Source organism: Scatophagus argus, chromosome 7 (assembly GCF_020382885.2).
Source record: "Scatophagus argus isolate fScaArg1 chromosome 7, fScaArg1.pri, whole genome shotgun sequence".
Taxonomy (NCBI): domain Eukaryota; kingdom Metazoa; phylum Chordata; class Actinopteri; family Scatophagidae; genus Scatophagus; species Scatophagus argus.
Genome location: NC_058499.1, coordinates 7,802,985 through 7,819,098, shown reverse-complemented (window position 1 = coordinate 7,819,098; position 16,114 = coordinate 7,802,985). Strand labels below are relative to the sequence as shown.

The 16,114-nt window shown below is 42.9% G+C and overlaps 1 protein-coding gene across 17 annotated transcripts in view; it reads left to right on the top strand.

Annotated features, from left to right (window-relative positions):
* The first annotated feature begins 3,648 nt into the window (after positions 1-3,648).
* LOC124061592 (neuronal cell adhesion molecule-like) overlaps positions 3,649-16,114 on the top strand; it is a 68,298-nt gene continuing 55,832 nt past the window's right edge. For 3 of the 17 annotated variants that reach the window (XM_046393568.1, XM_046393576.1, XM_046393584.1), the window contains exon 1: positions 3,649-4,265. The gene's annotated coding sequence lies outside the window, so the exon portion shown is untranslated. The remainder of the gene's footprint in view (positions 4,266-16,114) is intronic. The other 14 variants (XM_046393565.1, XM_046393566.1, XM_046393577.1 and 11 more) reach the window with 10 other exon arrangements.

The following is a 16,114-nucleotide window of genomic DNA, read 5'->3' as shown; positions in this document are numbered from 1 at the left end:
CATCATCATACACTGAACTCTGTCATCTGAAGATGATTGTGGTTTGATTGCTCACTCAGTAAAAATCATGTCTAGAGAGAGATCCAGATCAATTGGAATTGCAGGCAGGAATAACAGATAACTGAGAATAACCCTGTCATTGCCTAATGAAAAGCCCTGATCTCTTATTTAACTGGTTAATCAAGGTCCAGTACTTTGAAAATTATTATGTGGTTAGCACTTGATGTTCTGCAGTAAAGCATACAGAACTAAAGAAACCTGCAGTACATCGCACATTCGTAAGGCAACAGAAAGGGAAGCTCTTGCCTGTTTTCCTGAAACCGATGATGGGGATAGAGACACTCAACATGCACTTCTGTTCCTCAGTAAAATCCTTCTTCTTGTCTATCAAATTTAAAATAAGACATCACATGACAGGACATTTTCACCAGAGAGAGCCGAGGAGAAATTTCTCCTCTCAGTCAGTTACCGACATGGCAGCTCAGTGCATCAAACAAGCAGCAGATGAGAAATCTCTGGTTTTCTCTGGACCATAACCCAATGAGGTCTGGATGAGTTACAATTCTTTGTGCTTGATTTCATCAGGATGATCCACTTAGTATCAGTCCTACTGGCTCCTGGGACTGACTTCCAGGAGAGATGGGTCCAGCAAAGGGCTGCAAAATCAAAGAAATATTCAGTGTGGAAACTTTTTTTCCCATTTTTATGGGAATTAAAGAAAAATTATGGGAATAAAATGTTATTTGCTCAGGTTGTATTCATCATGTCACATGCAGATCGAAACAGACCTTTTCTCATATCACATGCAGACATTATTGTAAACCCTTTCAGAAGAAGTGAAAAAAAATCAGGAGTTCAGTTGAATTGAATTTATTGAGTCGACCCATTTAACAAAATGAATGGAATTACATCAATTAAAAGCTCCTCGGTTAGAAAGGTGCAACCTTCATGGCTATCAGCTGACCTGCAAAAACCAGCAGAAGGTGCTTCTTAACTGAAATATTATAATAAATATAAAACATGCTCATTCCAGTAATACAAGCATTACCTGATCCCGGCATGTCATTTTTGAGGGTTTTTGGAGAGTCTACAATCTCTAAATCACAAGGCAGGTCTTCATATACTCGCTGTTTTCCTTTACTCAGACACTGAAGCCGACTACTTATCGTTTAATGTTGTCTTTTCACAGTGGTCTTGTATGTTTTCTATTTGATCATGTGGTCCGGTAGTTTCTTGCAGTGCAACAGCATGTTCTGACACAGAAGTGAGGATTGGTTGAACCCTGAAATGCAGTCATTAAAAACACATTTTCAGGGTTAAATTAAGAGCTTCACTGAGGTGTCATGCATGCACAGGTATGGTAACAGCGGCCAGCAGAAAAACCAATGTGACAATAATTCAGCAGGCTCTTCGGTGATGATGGATGAGGTGGTGCAAAAGGCAATAAAAGTATTGCTAATTGATTAAAAAATGACAGTATTGTGAAAAATAACCTGATTCAGCTGTAAATTTAGTACTGTTGTTCAAAGAAATGCACAAACTCAATGGAAAATACATTTTTCCTTGGATCCACATGAAGCATAGATGTCCCCCGTCTGGTCAGTGTTCAGGGAAGTCATGCCAGTAAAGGCTGCTCCCACTCAGCACAGAACAGTCATAATGTAATTACACAGCAGACACAGAGAGAGGAAACGCATCCTCCCCTGATGTAAACAGATCTGACTCATGAACTTGTCCCCCAGCAGTGATCACATCAGTAATTTGATTTCTTTTGCACCTTCGGTCAAACCTCCAGACTCTGAATACAAACATGTCTCTGTGGTCCATGTGGGGAACAGATCTCGAGGAGGTTTTGGCAGGTATTGCATTCTCCTGTCTTTGTTGTTATGTAACAACTGTTTATCCTCAGGGTGGCTGCTACTCAATTACCCCTCGCATTTGACTGCAGCAAATACACCCAGCTCATTAGCACTAAATTAGTTTTGGAGCAAGCGGCAGATATTTTGACGAGATATAAAGACTTTAATTCCAAAATATGATTGCAATTTTTGAAAATAAATAAATAAACATGTGATACAAAAACAAATGGTGACAGATGAACAGATAATAAATAATGTGCTTTGCTTTCTTTGACATCCAGAAACTTTTACATAAGAGAGATAAGAGATACACAATATTGCAAATACAGCTCAAACAGAGTTCTTTTTGTTCATAATCAACAGTGTTCTGAATTTCTGGCTCATTTAAAAAGTGTGAAAATGTGAACATGACTGTGTTATTGTTTCAGACTGCTGTGTTGTAATGTAAGTTCTGACTGTGAGCCATGAATCTGTTAGTTAATCATCACCTCTGCTGGGAGCCAGGTCATTTCATGGTTGGCTTGCTGGTGCTGCATCTGTTATAAAGTTTGTTCAGAAAAAGAATCAAACAAAACAACACTGAATCAGTGAAGAAAACAGGCCAAGTGAAGACTCTGTCTTTCCTGCACAATAGCCATGCCATGTGTGAAGCTTTGCATCTCAGTGAGCAGAGGACTTCAAGGATCAACTGCAGTAATAGGCACGATAATTGGAGTTACCAGTGAGGCAGAGACGGGCGTCCTCTCTGGTGGGCTTTTGCATTTCAATTCAAAAAAACCTGACAAGATTCACTGTGCAACTTTACAAGTGCTACACTTGGTCTCCATGGTGCTGTATCCCTGAACTTATGAAAATCCCTCAGAGTATTTTACAGTTAATATGCATAGGGGGAAATTAAAAGAATGTTTCTGATGAGATTCGAGAGGTGTGCAGACATATCCGGAGGCGGTCTGAAATGAGTGGGGAGGACAATTAAAATACTTCCCAGTGTGGAACCAGCAGCATATGTGGGTAAGAATCCCCCTGGTCGGCTTCACTTCATGATGAGGGAAACTGGTGCTTTTGGCACTGGGGGATTACGCCTGGCAAATGACCTTGGCTGCAGGTCAGTATCTCTCTTCCTCTGTTTTCTGTCAAGTTTTACTCTGCGCTGTGATGCAAAGCATTAATTCCATTTAAAAATAAATCAAGAAGACAGGAAGAGTGAAGAGAAGTAAATGACTGATGGGGTAAAAATTAGGCGTTAATATCTTTAGGCTTCTTACAATGAACCGCTTATTTGCAAACCATTATAAATCTATAAACCCATTTTCATCTTCAAAACTGTGCCACAAACTAATTTTACTTAATCTCAGTCGACCAACCTCTGGATTCTGGACCAAACCAGGCTTATCCTAGATCTAACTGCGTCACTTGCTCTCAGTGTTTGATTCTATGGCTGCAGATGGCTACCACTGCTAAGCCTGAGATAATGCATGTGTGTAACATACACTGAGAGAACATGGCTGGTTGGCAGGCTGGCAGATTGAACTGAAAGGAAATGTCGCTTTTAAAGTCACATGACCTCATCCAGCAGAGTCTCGGTTGATCCCACAGGCTACTGTATGAATATTAGTGCAATCCTTCTCTCGGGACAAAATGGAAGAGTGGAGCAGGACATGCAAATGGCTCTTAGCAATTAGGGCCCAGAACAGCTGGAATGAAGGTGAAACCACTCAGTTTGGACCATCCAGTCTGTGGATTTAATGTTTTATCTGAGTTTTGTTTTCATGTCATTTTCCAGCCCGATTAATGAAAATGTACAGGATTATCAAGACTTTAATGCTTGGAATTATTTCAATGTTAAACATTATTCCTGCTTGCAGCATCTTCCTGCTGCTTACATTTAACAATATTAATAATACAACAACTAAATTAAAAAGCAGCACCCTGCTGTTAAATAACAGCATTGCTGGGCATTAAAAGACAACTTTTGGCTTGTTTTAGCCTAAAAACTCGTCCAGCTGTTGCCCATCTGCGGCTCTGAGCCCGAGCCCGTAGAGGACTAAAGTGCTATTAGCATGTTTTATTTGGAAAACAGTTTACCAGGATGGATGGATCAGTGCCTCAAGGCCACCGTACGTCGGCAGCAGCGCTGCAGTGCGCGCAGTGGGCGTGCACACGCCCCGGAGTGATGCTGCGCGCCCCCGCCTGTGTATGTGTGTGTGTGTGTGTGTGTGTGTGTGTGTGGCGGTGAACTGGTGGGAGAGGAGAGGACCAGTGACTGGAGCAGAGCAGGCAAGTACAAGAGGCTGCGCGCTGAACGGGACTCCGCGTAAACAAACACAGCGAACGGCATCGCTGTCGCACGGGGACTGAAGGCACCGAACAGGCTTCGTGTTTCGCACCGCCGACGGACAAGATAAGGTGAGCGGAATTAGACCATTCATGATAAACACGTGTCGTGTAGCTCCCAGCAGCTCTCTGTCAGGAGTTGGTGGAGGGAGAAGCAGCGCGTTGAGTTGGATGCTGTACGGCTGTCAGTGTGAGCAGCCCTGTCCTCTCTTACTGCCTTTTCGTACGGATGCAAACACTCGCTGGTGGTTTTTTTCCCCCCAAAGCTGCTTCTCTGCATATACACGCTGACCTGTTAGCCTGTAGCTTTTGGCCATCAGGGAGAGCAGGTGCAGGTGCAAGGCTTGACACACAGGCTGCTGCTTAAATGATGCTGAGAGAAATCACTTGCCAACAGTCTGAACCTGTGATATGATCTGTCTTGTGCTTCATGATGCTCACCTCACACGCTGTATGTATAGATAGATAGATAGACCTACAGTAAGCTGTCAAACTGTTGTTTTTTCCCTCCAGTGTTGATGAAATAACTGTCCTCTCACACGAAATCCCTCAGATTCTAAGCTGGTTTTGCTCCCCACATTTTTAATTCCCTTCATATTCATATCACAACTCTGTCTTGTTTTGACTGAGCGGTCAGTTTGTTTACTCTGATTTCCCTCCGTCGGACTCACTCTGATTAAGATAGCCCTGTGAGTGTCACCAATTATATCTCATGCTATTTATTATACAGGCCAAACAGTTTCTTTACTGAAGGAAAAAAAAGCCACATTCCCACCCAAATCCTCAGCTTACTCCCATCCTCCACCTCCCTCCTCCCTCTGTCTCCTCTTGGTCAAAGCTACAGTCAAGGGGGAAGGGGGGGTTGGACAAACCCTCACCATCATGCAACAACACCCCCCCCCAGCTCATCCCCAGACACTCTCACTCATACACACACCCAAACACACACATGCCTCGGCTGCACACTTTCGCTGCCTGCTCAGATAGCCAAATTAATACAGTGCTAATGACCCCTGCTTTATTGTCTGAAAGGGCTGACACACTTTCTAGTGATGTTTATTCACTCCGGGCAGACTATTGTTAATCTGTTTAAGAAGATAACAATATCCCCCTATCCCTGCCTTATGTCTAGTTTGCATTAATTCAGAAACAGGCGGCAAAATGTGCGATGCCACTTTACGTGAGCACGTCCTGGACTGGTGTGCCCGTTGGTGGCCTCTTCAGGTCATATCTGCACTCTGGTACGTGGGGATGTTGCTTAAGCCCCGAGAGCCACTGCTCCTTTGCTGCTGGAACTCTACTGACAGGACATTTCAGGCTCAGCTGACCAATCGGGACAAGATAGTGACCTACATTGTGCTGCCATCTTTACTTTCACCCTCAGCACAAACGGCACCAGGCAGGGGAGATTTGCATAACTAAGGGATTATCACGACACACGTTGGCCGGAGTTATTGTGAGAGCACCGGTCAGTCACACCGCTGACCTAAAACAAGTGGCGGGCAGCTCGACTGTGGGGGCTATGGGAAAAGCTTGGGTGTTGGAGGGAAAATGCCACTAATTTCGCTCTGTGGGCTGGAGAAACACGCAGGCTATTCTGCAAGAAGAGATCAACGCTCCTTCTGTAACCGGCCGTCTGAGGGATTGTGAAATCCGCCAACCGCAGGATGGGACAAAGTGTCTCATAGAGAGAGGGAGTTGTTCTGTGTCACTTGTGGTAATGTTGATGACATCATTTCTTAGAGGAACTGACCTGAACCTGAAAGGCTTCCTCTTGGTGATTCATTTCACCAAGGTTTCACTTCATTTGTTCAGCAGAAATGTCGTTTCATGTATTCAAAGATGGGAATATTAAAATGATCCAAGCGAACCACTGTCAGAGTAGGTGACATACAGCATGTCGTCTGTAAACGGTAGTGTAGCACACATTTAAAAAGGGAGAAACTCAAAGTCCTCTCCGTTGTATGGAATTGAAGGTTATGGTTTAAAGGTTATGTCTGGTTAATTAGAACACGGCTTTAACTTTTGTGGTTTTGACCGTCATTTCTCTGACTGGGTGAGAAATGAATTACCAGCCTAGATCTGATATGATTTGCTAATCAGTCGATTAGGCTGATTTCAACTGTTTTGATAGTCAAATAAACGTTTTGGTCAAGTTATTTTCTCTCAGTCCTCTGATTCTTACATGTGGTGGTTTGATGCTTTGTCATAAATGATTGTACTGTGAATATATTTATGTTTTGGGCGGATGGTTGAATAAATCAGACAATTTGAATGCATCACATTTAGTTGTGGGATATTGAAACTGGCATCCGGCGTCCAACATGGGCAAAACGATTAATGGGTTAATTGAAATAGTCGACAGACTGACTGATAATGGAAACATAATCATTAGTTTCAGCTCCAAGTTGGTCAGATCGATTGTAAAAAAAAAAGTGTAAAACAAACACAAAACAAAACAGGTTAGTGAGATTTTCTAAAGCACTTTATTTGGAAGTAAAAGTCAAAGTGGATCCAAAGTGATGGTATTACTGTGCAACTACAGGAAGAAAGGCAGGTCAAAGCTGAACCAACACACTGGGTGTTGCTCTGTGAACTATAGTGGAAGTTTACATTGGACAGTTTTGGTTAATTTCACTGTTCGCCTTTATTTTTTCTCCAAATAAGCTCAACTAACCCAGCAGCTGGTATAAAGCCCTCTATGATCATCTGACTGTTTGTGTTCTTCCGCTATCTGACTCGAGTTACTCAGCAATTAACACTGAGTACAGTGGCATCACTACCGGTAGCAATTAGGACCAAAACTTTGCCCCGAGTTGAAGTATACCATAATTATCCTTTTTAGAAAGCGCTGCCGTCATTTCTTTCTTTTTCTTTTTTTTTTTATTGAGAATGACACAGTTGAATAACGCACCATTATAGTGACTGAAGCTGATTGACTGAATGATTGAATGTGTTCTGGAGACACGTGTGCTGTGAAAAGAAGTGCTGTGCCGCTCAGCTGTGATGAAGCTAAATCTCTGGGGACTGATGGAGACCCGTGCCTATCCATTAGCGTCACTGCGGTCTGGGTGTTTCTTCCCAGCGGGCCAGTCACACACAGCAGCACAGCACACTGACATCCCCTGGACCTCCTTGTCACAAGCATGTTCATCTCGTTTTGGGACTGATGAGAGCCTCATTAGAGGACCTCAGAGGGACTGCGGTCCCCCCATGCTTCACGGCTGCCTGAACACTCACCCTGGTTGTAATTTGGACAAATGTATGCAGGAGCAGATCAGTACATGCAAAGAAGCACATACATGTTCATCACACACGCACGCGAACACACACACACACACACACAGACATTTCTCTTTCTCCCTCCCTCTACGTGAGTGGGGCTTGTGAGGTTGCAAGCTGGTGGGTGCAATTAGAGTTTCACACTCAGTTAGGCAGCAGCTCTAATGGGGATTGACACGTTCCTGCGAATCCTCTCCACACAGCTGCGACTGTTAATGTTTACATACTAGACCTGTATTATATTATCAGGAGTGGATGGTGACAGATGACAAAGAGAAATGGATATGAGATCATTTATGTGTTACTCACTGCTAAGCTCAGACTGAGTTATTAGATGCAAAGATATGTAGTTACTTTGCTGTTTTGTCTCCTGCAATAAATGATTTATGCTTGGTTAATGATTACTGGATAGATCAGTTTAAAAGTAACCAACAGAGGCTGATTTGTTAAGAAAAAGATGCCAAGAACTAGCAGAAAAGTTCCCAGCTTCTCTCTTCTTGTTTTATATTGTGGCATTTTTATTGATGGGCATTATCCAAAAAAATAAATAAATAAAATAAAGACAAATGATATGGATGATTTATGTTGCAGCCTTATGTTATGATTATTCAGTAGCTTATATAGCTGAAACAAGCTGTTGATTAATCTCTAAGGGGCTAAAAATGAATCTTCAACAATTTGTTTGAGTTATATTTTTAAGTGTAATAATGTAAATAATTTGCTGGTTCTGGCTTCTCAAACGTGATTATTTAGTTTTTTTTAGCCTAGTCTATGATGGTAACATATTTGGTCTTTTGCAAAAGGCAACCTGAATATGTCTGCTTTGGCTCTGGGGGACATTTAATCTCAAGCTTTCTTAGTGAGAGATACCATCTTTTTTTGTTTACTGTGATGTATTGTTACTGTAGATTGTACATTTTAGGCAGAAGGTAGTGTGAACAGATTTTGGATGGAGCAGCGGTCAGTGCGGATGTCCCCAGATGATTCACAGCGAGTGAATCATTACACCAGTGCTTTACACCATGGCAATCATCAAGCTCAATCACTCGAGGTTGCCCAGGGAACGCTGTTATGGCCCATGTCAGGTTATTGCCCCCCTATGTGAGAACAAAGCATTTAGAGATGCTCTTTTCTGTCTAAATCAACTGCCAGGGAGTGACAGCATTGGAGCTCCCTTTTGAAGTGGGAGGTTGGGATAATGGAACGTAATGTTGTGGGTTTTATGTTCCCTCTGTACTCCCCACCAGAGCGTCTGACAGGTTAACTAGCTCCATGTACCATTTGATCAGGCTCCCAATCAACCTTGAGTTTAGGGGTTTGATATGAACGAATGAAGATGAGACTTGAGCTGTGAGCTCAGAGGATATTTTCTGGCTTCTCATAAGATGATGCTGCTGTCTTGCTACCCACTGGAAGAAGTGGAGGGAGGGAAAAGGCCAAGTGGGAGTGTTTTGAAGCTTCCAGAATTGCAGGGGGTAGGGAAGGGGGGTGAGGGGTGGGGTGTAGGGGGTGGATCATGTACCTCAGTCGACGCTGAGAAGGGGCAGGGTGAACAAAGGGGGTCTGTTTTCCCTGTCTGTACTGGCAGGACGGCTGTTTCTTGCAGCGTAGGGGGTGACGTAGGGTTATGCCTGAGGAGATCCACAATAGGGACTCTGGTGTTGGAGCCTCTGTTTGAACACACAGTTGTTCCTGCTGGAGAGGGCTAGAGAGGCAGTCCTTGCTATCGACAGCCTCGGGCCTGTTGACGCTCTGGCCAACTTTGGATGGGGAGCAGATGTTGGAGAGGTAGTTGGTGGCCCAGTGGCAGCACATAACAAGGACCATTGCTTCCCTATCCTGTCCTGAAAACAACAGGAGGTGGGCATTGCTCCACCAGCAGGGTGTAGGCTCGCCAAAATAACAGGGAATTCAGGAAGAGTGTGCACTTCAATGCTTTCTAGTCTGTTCTCAAGCCTCCGTCTTCCTGCTATTTGCATAGAGCTTAAGAGAAACTCGGCCGCACATCCCACTCTCTGTTGGCACAGCAATGCAGCCCACTTGTGTTGCCTAATAGCTCAGCAAATACATCGTCACAGCTCTTATTTTGCTTATAACATTAGAGATTTGAAGAGTAGGCCCTGCCAAGAAACCCACCGCAAGCCTTCATACTCTTACCAGCCTGCTGTTGAACATTACATCCAGTAAACTTGTAGAATTGGGGGTCTGCAGGGATAAGTGGTAGATTATCGTTGTCGCCTCAGCACATGATGCAACAGTGATTGAATCAACAGGAAAGAAGTGGACACTTAGCTGTCAGCTCATGAATAAAGTTGACATGGAAACACAAAGTGGCTTTGCCATGGTTCAGGGGGCTCGCTGACCTCAAGGTCTTATTTAGACCAGGCCTCCTAATGCCCTTACCCTCTGCTCCACCCTCTAACCCCTCCCATACCCTGGCCGAGGGTAAGACACCATGTTAGTAGCTCAGCAGCCACTACTGAAGGGCCCTTAATCCAAGTGGGATGACAGCTTGGCTCTGGATGGGGTTTCTGTGGCGCTGAGACCAATGGGCTTTTCTTTCCCTCTTTTTCATCCCTTAAACCCCCCAAATGCAGTCACAGGAATCCTGGGAAAAAAAAATCTCTTGGGGCAGACAAAGGAATGGGATGGTAAACAAATCCAAGTGTAGATCAGAGATGCCTCCATTCATCAGAAGATAAATATGCATGTCCTTTGAGGTATCAAAAGCACAAAATAACAATGCAACTTTGGCTGCCTTGTCTATTTTTTTTATTGTCCTGGTGCCACGTGTTGTGGTAAAAACATAATCTATACCAGATAATCTTTGTCCATGCTTTGATGAATGATTAGGAAAGATTGAGGTCAGAAAACCATTAGAATCATAAAATATGGTGCCACTGTCAAACCAAATCCCTTTCCTTCCTTTACGCCAATCAGCTGAGCCATCCAGAGATCACATGTCCAATGGTTACCGGTGAAATGACAATAATATATACTATATTTCCAGTCTAAATTAGTGCAACAAAAGCAAGTTAACCAAACAGACCTACAGTAAAAATAGTCCTGACTGATATGTATTTATACTCTATGAATGAATTGTATTTGCCCTCCTTTCCTTGTTATTACACAACACAGATCACCGCACATACTTGAGCATTTTTCAGGATTCCTTTTATATCAAGTATCTAATTTTTCAACCACCGCGACAAGAAAATTGCCTGTAAATTTGATTTATTAAGAAAAATCCAAGGACATCCAGCACAGAGTGGACTGTGCTCAGGTCCTGTGCCAGAGCAATTTAGGATCAAATGCAGGCAATGGAGTAGCAGTCGGTACAATCTCCTTGTGGTCAGTCCTTTGCTGGCTTCTCGGCGCTGAGCGTCTCTAGGAGTTGGAAGAGTGTAATTGTCGCTAAGATAATTTCTTGCTGTGGGCAAGCCGGGTCTGGCTGTGAGGATGGACAAATGGCAACTTCATTTATCAGGATCTCCTCTGAGGATGGCTCACCTGATAACCCAATCAAATGTCTAGTGTGGCTGAGAGCTGTCTGGGCCAACACTGGGCTTTTTCAGTTCTGTGTCTGCCTCTCTGCCTATGTGGAAATATCAATGAGTCTTTGTCAGTGTGCCATGGTTTAAAGCCAAAGCCCAGTGGTGTGAGGAGTCTCTCACAGAAAAAAAAAAAAAAAAAAAACGACACTGATAATCTCAAGTTTGTAGACATTTTCAGCAACGGAGATGTTTTTTTCCATGTTTTATCACACAATTACACCGTTATATATTTGGATCTTGGCAATGAATGGCATTCCTTATATTGGTTTTAGTGGGTATTCTTCTGGCCCAAGTTGAAAAGACTGGTCTGAAGCCGACCTAATGCTCGGTTCTTCAAGGTTGGCTGGTTCTGGGCCTCTCAGGGTTCAAGGCACAATGACCACATCTCTATGAGTGGAGCCATGGTGGACAAGTTACTCAAAGGGGTTACTGCGTGACAGAGAGCACGCCTCCACAGATCCTATGAGAGAAAAATAGGACACTTTCTCTCATTGGTCATTTGTAACGTGTCACTGAGGTGGAATTCATAGAGATCCTGGTTTTGAAGTCAGTATCTTGATTGTAGCTGACATTTGGTGGTATGCAGAAGGCTCGGCTCACAGTCAAGGGGCACTCTTTAGATGTTCTCCATTGCTTTCATGAAATGTGATTGGTGTGGAATAAAAGATGAAACTGTTAATGTGCTGAGAGGCTGCAGTGTGCCGATGTACTCTTAGGTTATATGCCTTTTGTCAACCATCAGAGCTAAACTTACCGGTAAATGCGCATCTGAGGCTTTTACATGATTGTTAAAATGTAAAGATCTCAGTTCCCCTCGACTGGATGAAAATAATTAAAACTGTAGTTGTACTTCCAAAGCCAACCTTTGAGATCATGACATGCATAGAGCTTATGGAATTATTAAAACCTGTTTTATAATCTCAGTTTATGGCCATGTAATTTAAATAAAAGAGAAATCATTGCCTTGAGATCAGCTTATGGTCTCCACCACTATCTTTCTCTGTCTCTCTCTGTTCCTCTGATTATTTCCTTTTCTTTTTTAGCCCTTTATTTTTCATATCTGCATTTGCTAACCTGGCACAAGCTATTTGATGCATGACTAAGTGGTAACTTCTGTACTGGCTTGTTTCAAACTGGTGATTGAACAACATGGGCCTAATCTAAGTAATGTCTTCACTTTGGTAATGAGTAAAAATTGGCTGCATATTACATGTAGCACAACCAAAATAAGTAGGAAACTGCATTCATTACGCTGACTTCTTGTTTACATTATGCAGGATCCTGTTCACGATATTCACTGTAACAATGATCTCATTGCGATAGATGCAAAATTAAATTAAAAAATCATCCAAATTATTATTTACTATTTTATGGCGAATGGATTAAGCCCAAAATACAGTTGTAGGTGGGGAAAGAAAAACTTTTACAACAGCTGCACAGACACATATATACCAGTATATTGCAACACCTCTAATTGCTACTTAAGAGCCAGTTTTGTGCTGCCATTTGTATTCAGTAATGCATAAATCTTAACTAAATAAACACAGTCTTACTATGCTAAGTTTTAACTTTAACTTACCATGTGGTGCCCTCAAAAACATCTTTATTGCATGCAATCATTTTAGCCTACGTTGGGTTATTATAATGCTGCCTGTACATGTTGATACTGTCTTATTTAGGAGTAAAGCCTGAGGCTAACTAGGAGTATTCATTATTTCCATGCATATTTTATGAATTTATAGGTTTCATCGTATCCATCGTTGCCTTTAAACGTAGGCGTTGTTCACTGATGTAGAGCCTAATCAGACCAGAATTGGGGAACTACACGGAGGTCGGACCAATTGGATTCTCCACGGTCATCGACAGTGAAAAAAATCTAATTAAGCTTTAGGCATCCCAAGTCAGACTCCCCAGGATTACCCTGGCCCTGTACCCAAAACCCAACCCTGGGAGAGACTGATAACTAGACTCCCATAATCTGAATCTAAGGCTGACTAGAGGAGTGGGGGTTGATGATGAAACCGTTGCAAACTGAATCTACCAGCTCAACTGCTGGGAGGACTGACGTCACCACAGGTTCACTAGTATATCAGTCACTCCACCCTGGAAGGGGTAAAACATAAATTAAGTTAAGTAAATTAAGTTCAAATCAAAAAAAACTCCACAGTTTTAGTTTTACCAAAGTGCTGGCTGTGTTAATGTAAAACAGTGCACCCAGCTACTGTAATGTAAGTGTGTTTTGGGGAGATAGTGATAGAAAAACTGATTTCATGCAGAGTTTCATCCGTAGTGCTCACAATCCCCCATGCTTTGAAGTCAAATTAGAAGTGTGTCTGTATGGGTGGAAGTGACAGACAGATTAGAGAACAGAAAACATGGTTTGAGAGAGCATTTAACTCCCCACTCCTCCTCCTCCTTCTTAAATCTGCCTTTTGAGACAAAATAAAGCCGTGCAATGTATTTTCCCCTTTGTCCCAACTTTAGGATGTGGGTTGGATATACACTCTGAATATAGCGTTTACTTTTCACTTGCTCCTTTGTTTTAGAGTCCTTTGAGTCAAAGTACACATTTACTGTGGTCATTGCTTTTAACAGCTCTGGAAAGAGTCCGTTTGTAAGCAGAATAACTCACAACGGGGGACCGCAATTGATCAGGTGTTTGCCTAAAGGAAGCAGGATTGAGAGGCGGAAGAGGTGAGGAGGGTGAGGGGTCAGGATGGGGTGAGAGACAGGGAAGAGCCAGCAACCAGGACATACTCTCACCCTCACCAGGATGCAGCCCAGTCTGAAATATGGCTCTTTTCTTTTGATCCTGGAGACAATGCACCTGCTGGAGGCCTGAGGATATGTCCTCTCCCCATGTGTCCTTTCTCTTGTCTCCAAGGTATCACTGACCTGTACTCATGTGAATAAGGGCTCCAGCATTGACATTATATGAGTGACTTTAGTTGGACAAAAGCTTCTTTTTTTTTGCAACACCATAAAAGTTAAAAAGTTGCTTGTCATCTCCTCCTGCCTTCTCACAGGATTCAATTGTTTTGTGAATTGTTTTTACCAGTCTAGCATCAAAACGCACTCAGAGTGAAAGCTGAATATACTCCTCTGGCCTCAAAACAAAAAGCTGCAGAATTTGTTCCACTTGCTCTGTTTATCTGAGCTGTGATTCAGCCGAAATGGGACTTTGGATATGAATTTCGAGTGGAAGCAGAGCGTTGGCAGCAGTGACAGGGCCACGTCCTTGACAGTCCTGTTGAATTAATTCCCTCCAAATGTCTGGTTTAAAGAGTGAAAAGAGCAGTTTTGAATAAAAGCTACCACTGATCTAATGCACCGCTCTGACGGAGGTCCATATTTACCCATGATATCTTGTGAAACCATCCTTTTTTCTCTTTACCCCCGTGACTCTTATTGTGTGGAATTGAAGCGTAATGGAGTTGGGACAGCTCGTCATAGCCCTTCAGTTTGATTGACATAGCACTCCTTCTTTCACATCAGACGTGGTAAAACGGTATAAAAAGTGGCTCTTTTACATAACACTGGACAACTGCATGCCTAAGATCTTTCATTCACCGCTGGGCCTCTGTGAATTCAGACCTCAACATATTTGTGTTTTGTAATGCTAAAATTAGCAGAATCTGAGGCATGCGCTTGATATGGTAATTGGGCAGCAAAATTGTGTTCTGAGTGTTAGTTTTACATTTTAGTATGGATGTTTGCCAAAATTGGCTACTTAAATTAGACTTACTAATTTGTAACATTGCCAACAATGGTCTTATCCACCCCGAGATATTCTCAAGATGGTAACCATCATGCTAGAGACAGAATAGCATATACAATTTTATATTGTACTATGGTGTATATATTGTCATGTTTTCCAGCCCCTATTAGAAAGTCAGTTTTATGTGCCTAAGACTTTATTCTACCTTTGTCTTGGCATCACTGAACAGAGATTATTATAAATCAGGTCGACTTGGGTAGGCATTTGTTCAGCCTTAAACAAGGATCACTATGACGAGTCTGTCCATAGATATGGAATTGTGAAGATTAAATATAACACATGATAACATCTTATTAATCCCCACGGGCTGGTTTTGTGCCATGCAGGTTCTCCTCTGCTTCCTTCACCTCGTCTTTTACTCAGAACTAAGCTTTCTTGGAAAAATGGGTCACTTTTTTTAATTCAGCAAACCTTCCCATAGAATAGTGCATTGGGATGGGTGATTTATGATAGTGCTGGTAGATGGGGCATAAAGGAACACTTTTGTGACACCAGCATGTTTTCTCACATAGCAGCTCTCAGCTGTGCAGGCTGCAGCTTTAAATGTTTAATGGAGAGTCAAGGAATAAGGGGCATCTTCTGTCTCCATCTGCACAGTGTCTCATCCCCACCTGGCCAAGCTCCAGTGCTCACTGCAGCATTCTGACCCACTACGCTGCTGCATTGAGACCGGATACAAAGCCTCATTGGAGACTTTTTAGCCCCACTGAAGTTATGCAGTATATTGACGAGTTTGTGCCACACAGGCCTCTGTTTTCGAACTTGGCCAGACTATCGAGTTCCACTGTCACTTGACTCTTGTGCACCTATGTTTCATTTTCTGGCCTGACGGTCCACAAGCTCAGTGTCAGAGAAGTATGCAGGTTGTTTGGCCACCACCCAACGGTCTATGTCACGGTCAAAGGCTCAGCACCGGAGAGAAGCCCTGGCTGTCCTTCAATGGCTCTTTCACTGCTGCTTGGTGACAATGCATTTTTTCCATGCCATAAAGCAGATGCTGTATTATAGCAGCACAATACTGGTCCCATCTGAAACTGTTTACCATGTGAAAGGCACACCGGGATCAGGATGCCTACCACTGTGTGGGGCTTTTTGACTTGCCACTCCATAATGAGTACACACTGGAAGGAAAAGGAGCAGGCAGCTTTAAATGGCATTGTGATCACTGCATAGAGAGCGGAAATGTGGTATAAAGTGCTGACACGGACTATTCTTTCAAGGCTGGGACTTTTTATACTTAACAGAATACAGAGATTACTGTGACATCAAATGAGCTTGTCAGCACTTCCACCCACAACAGATAAACA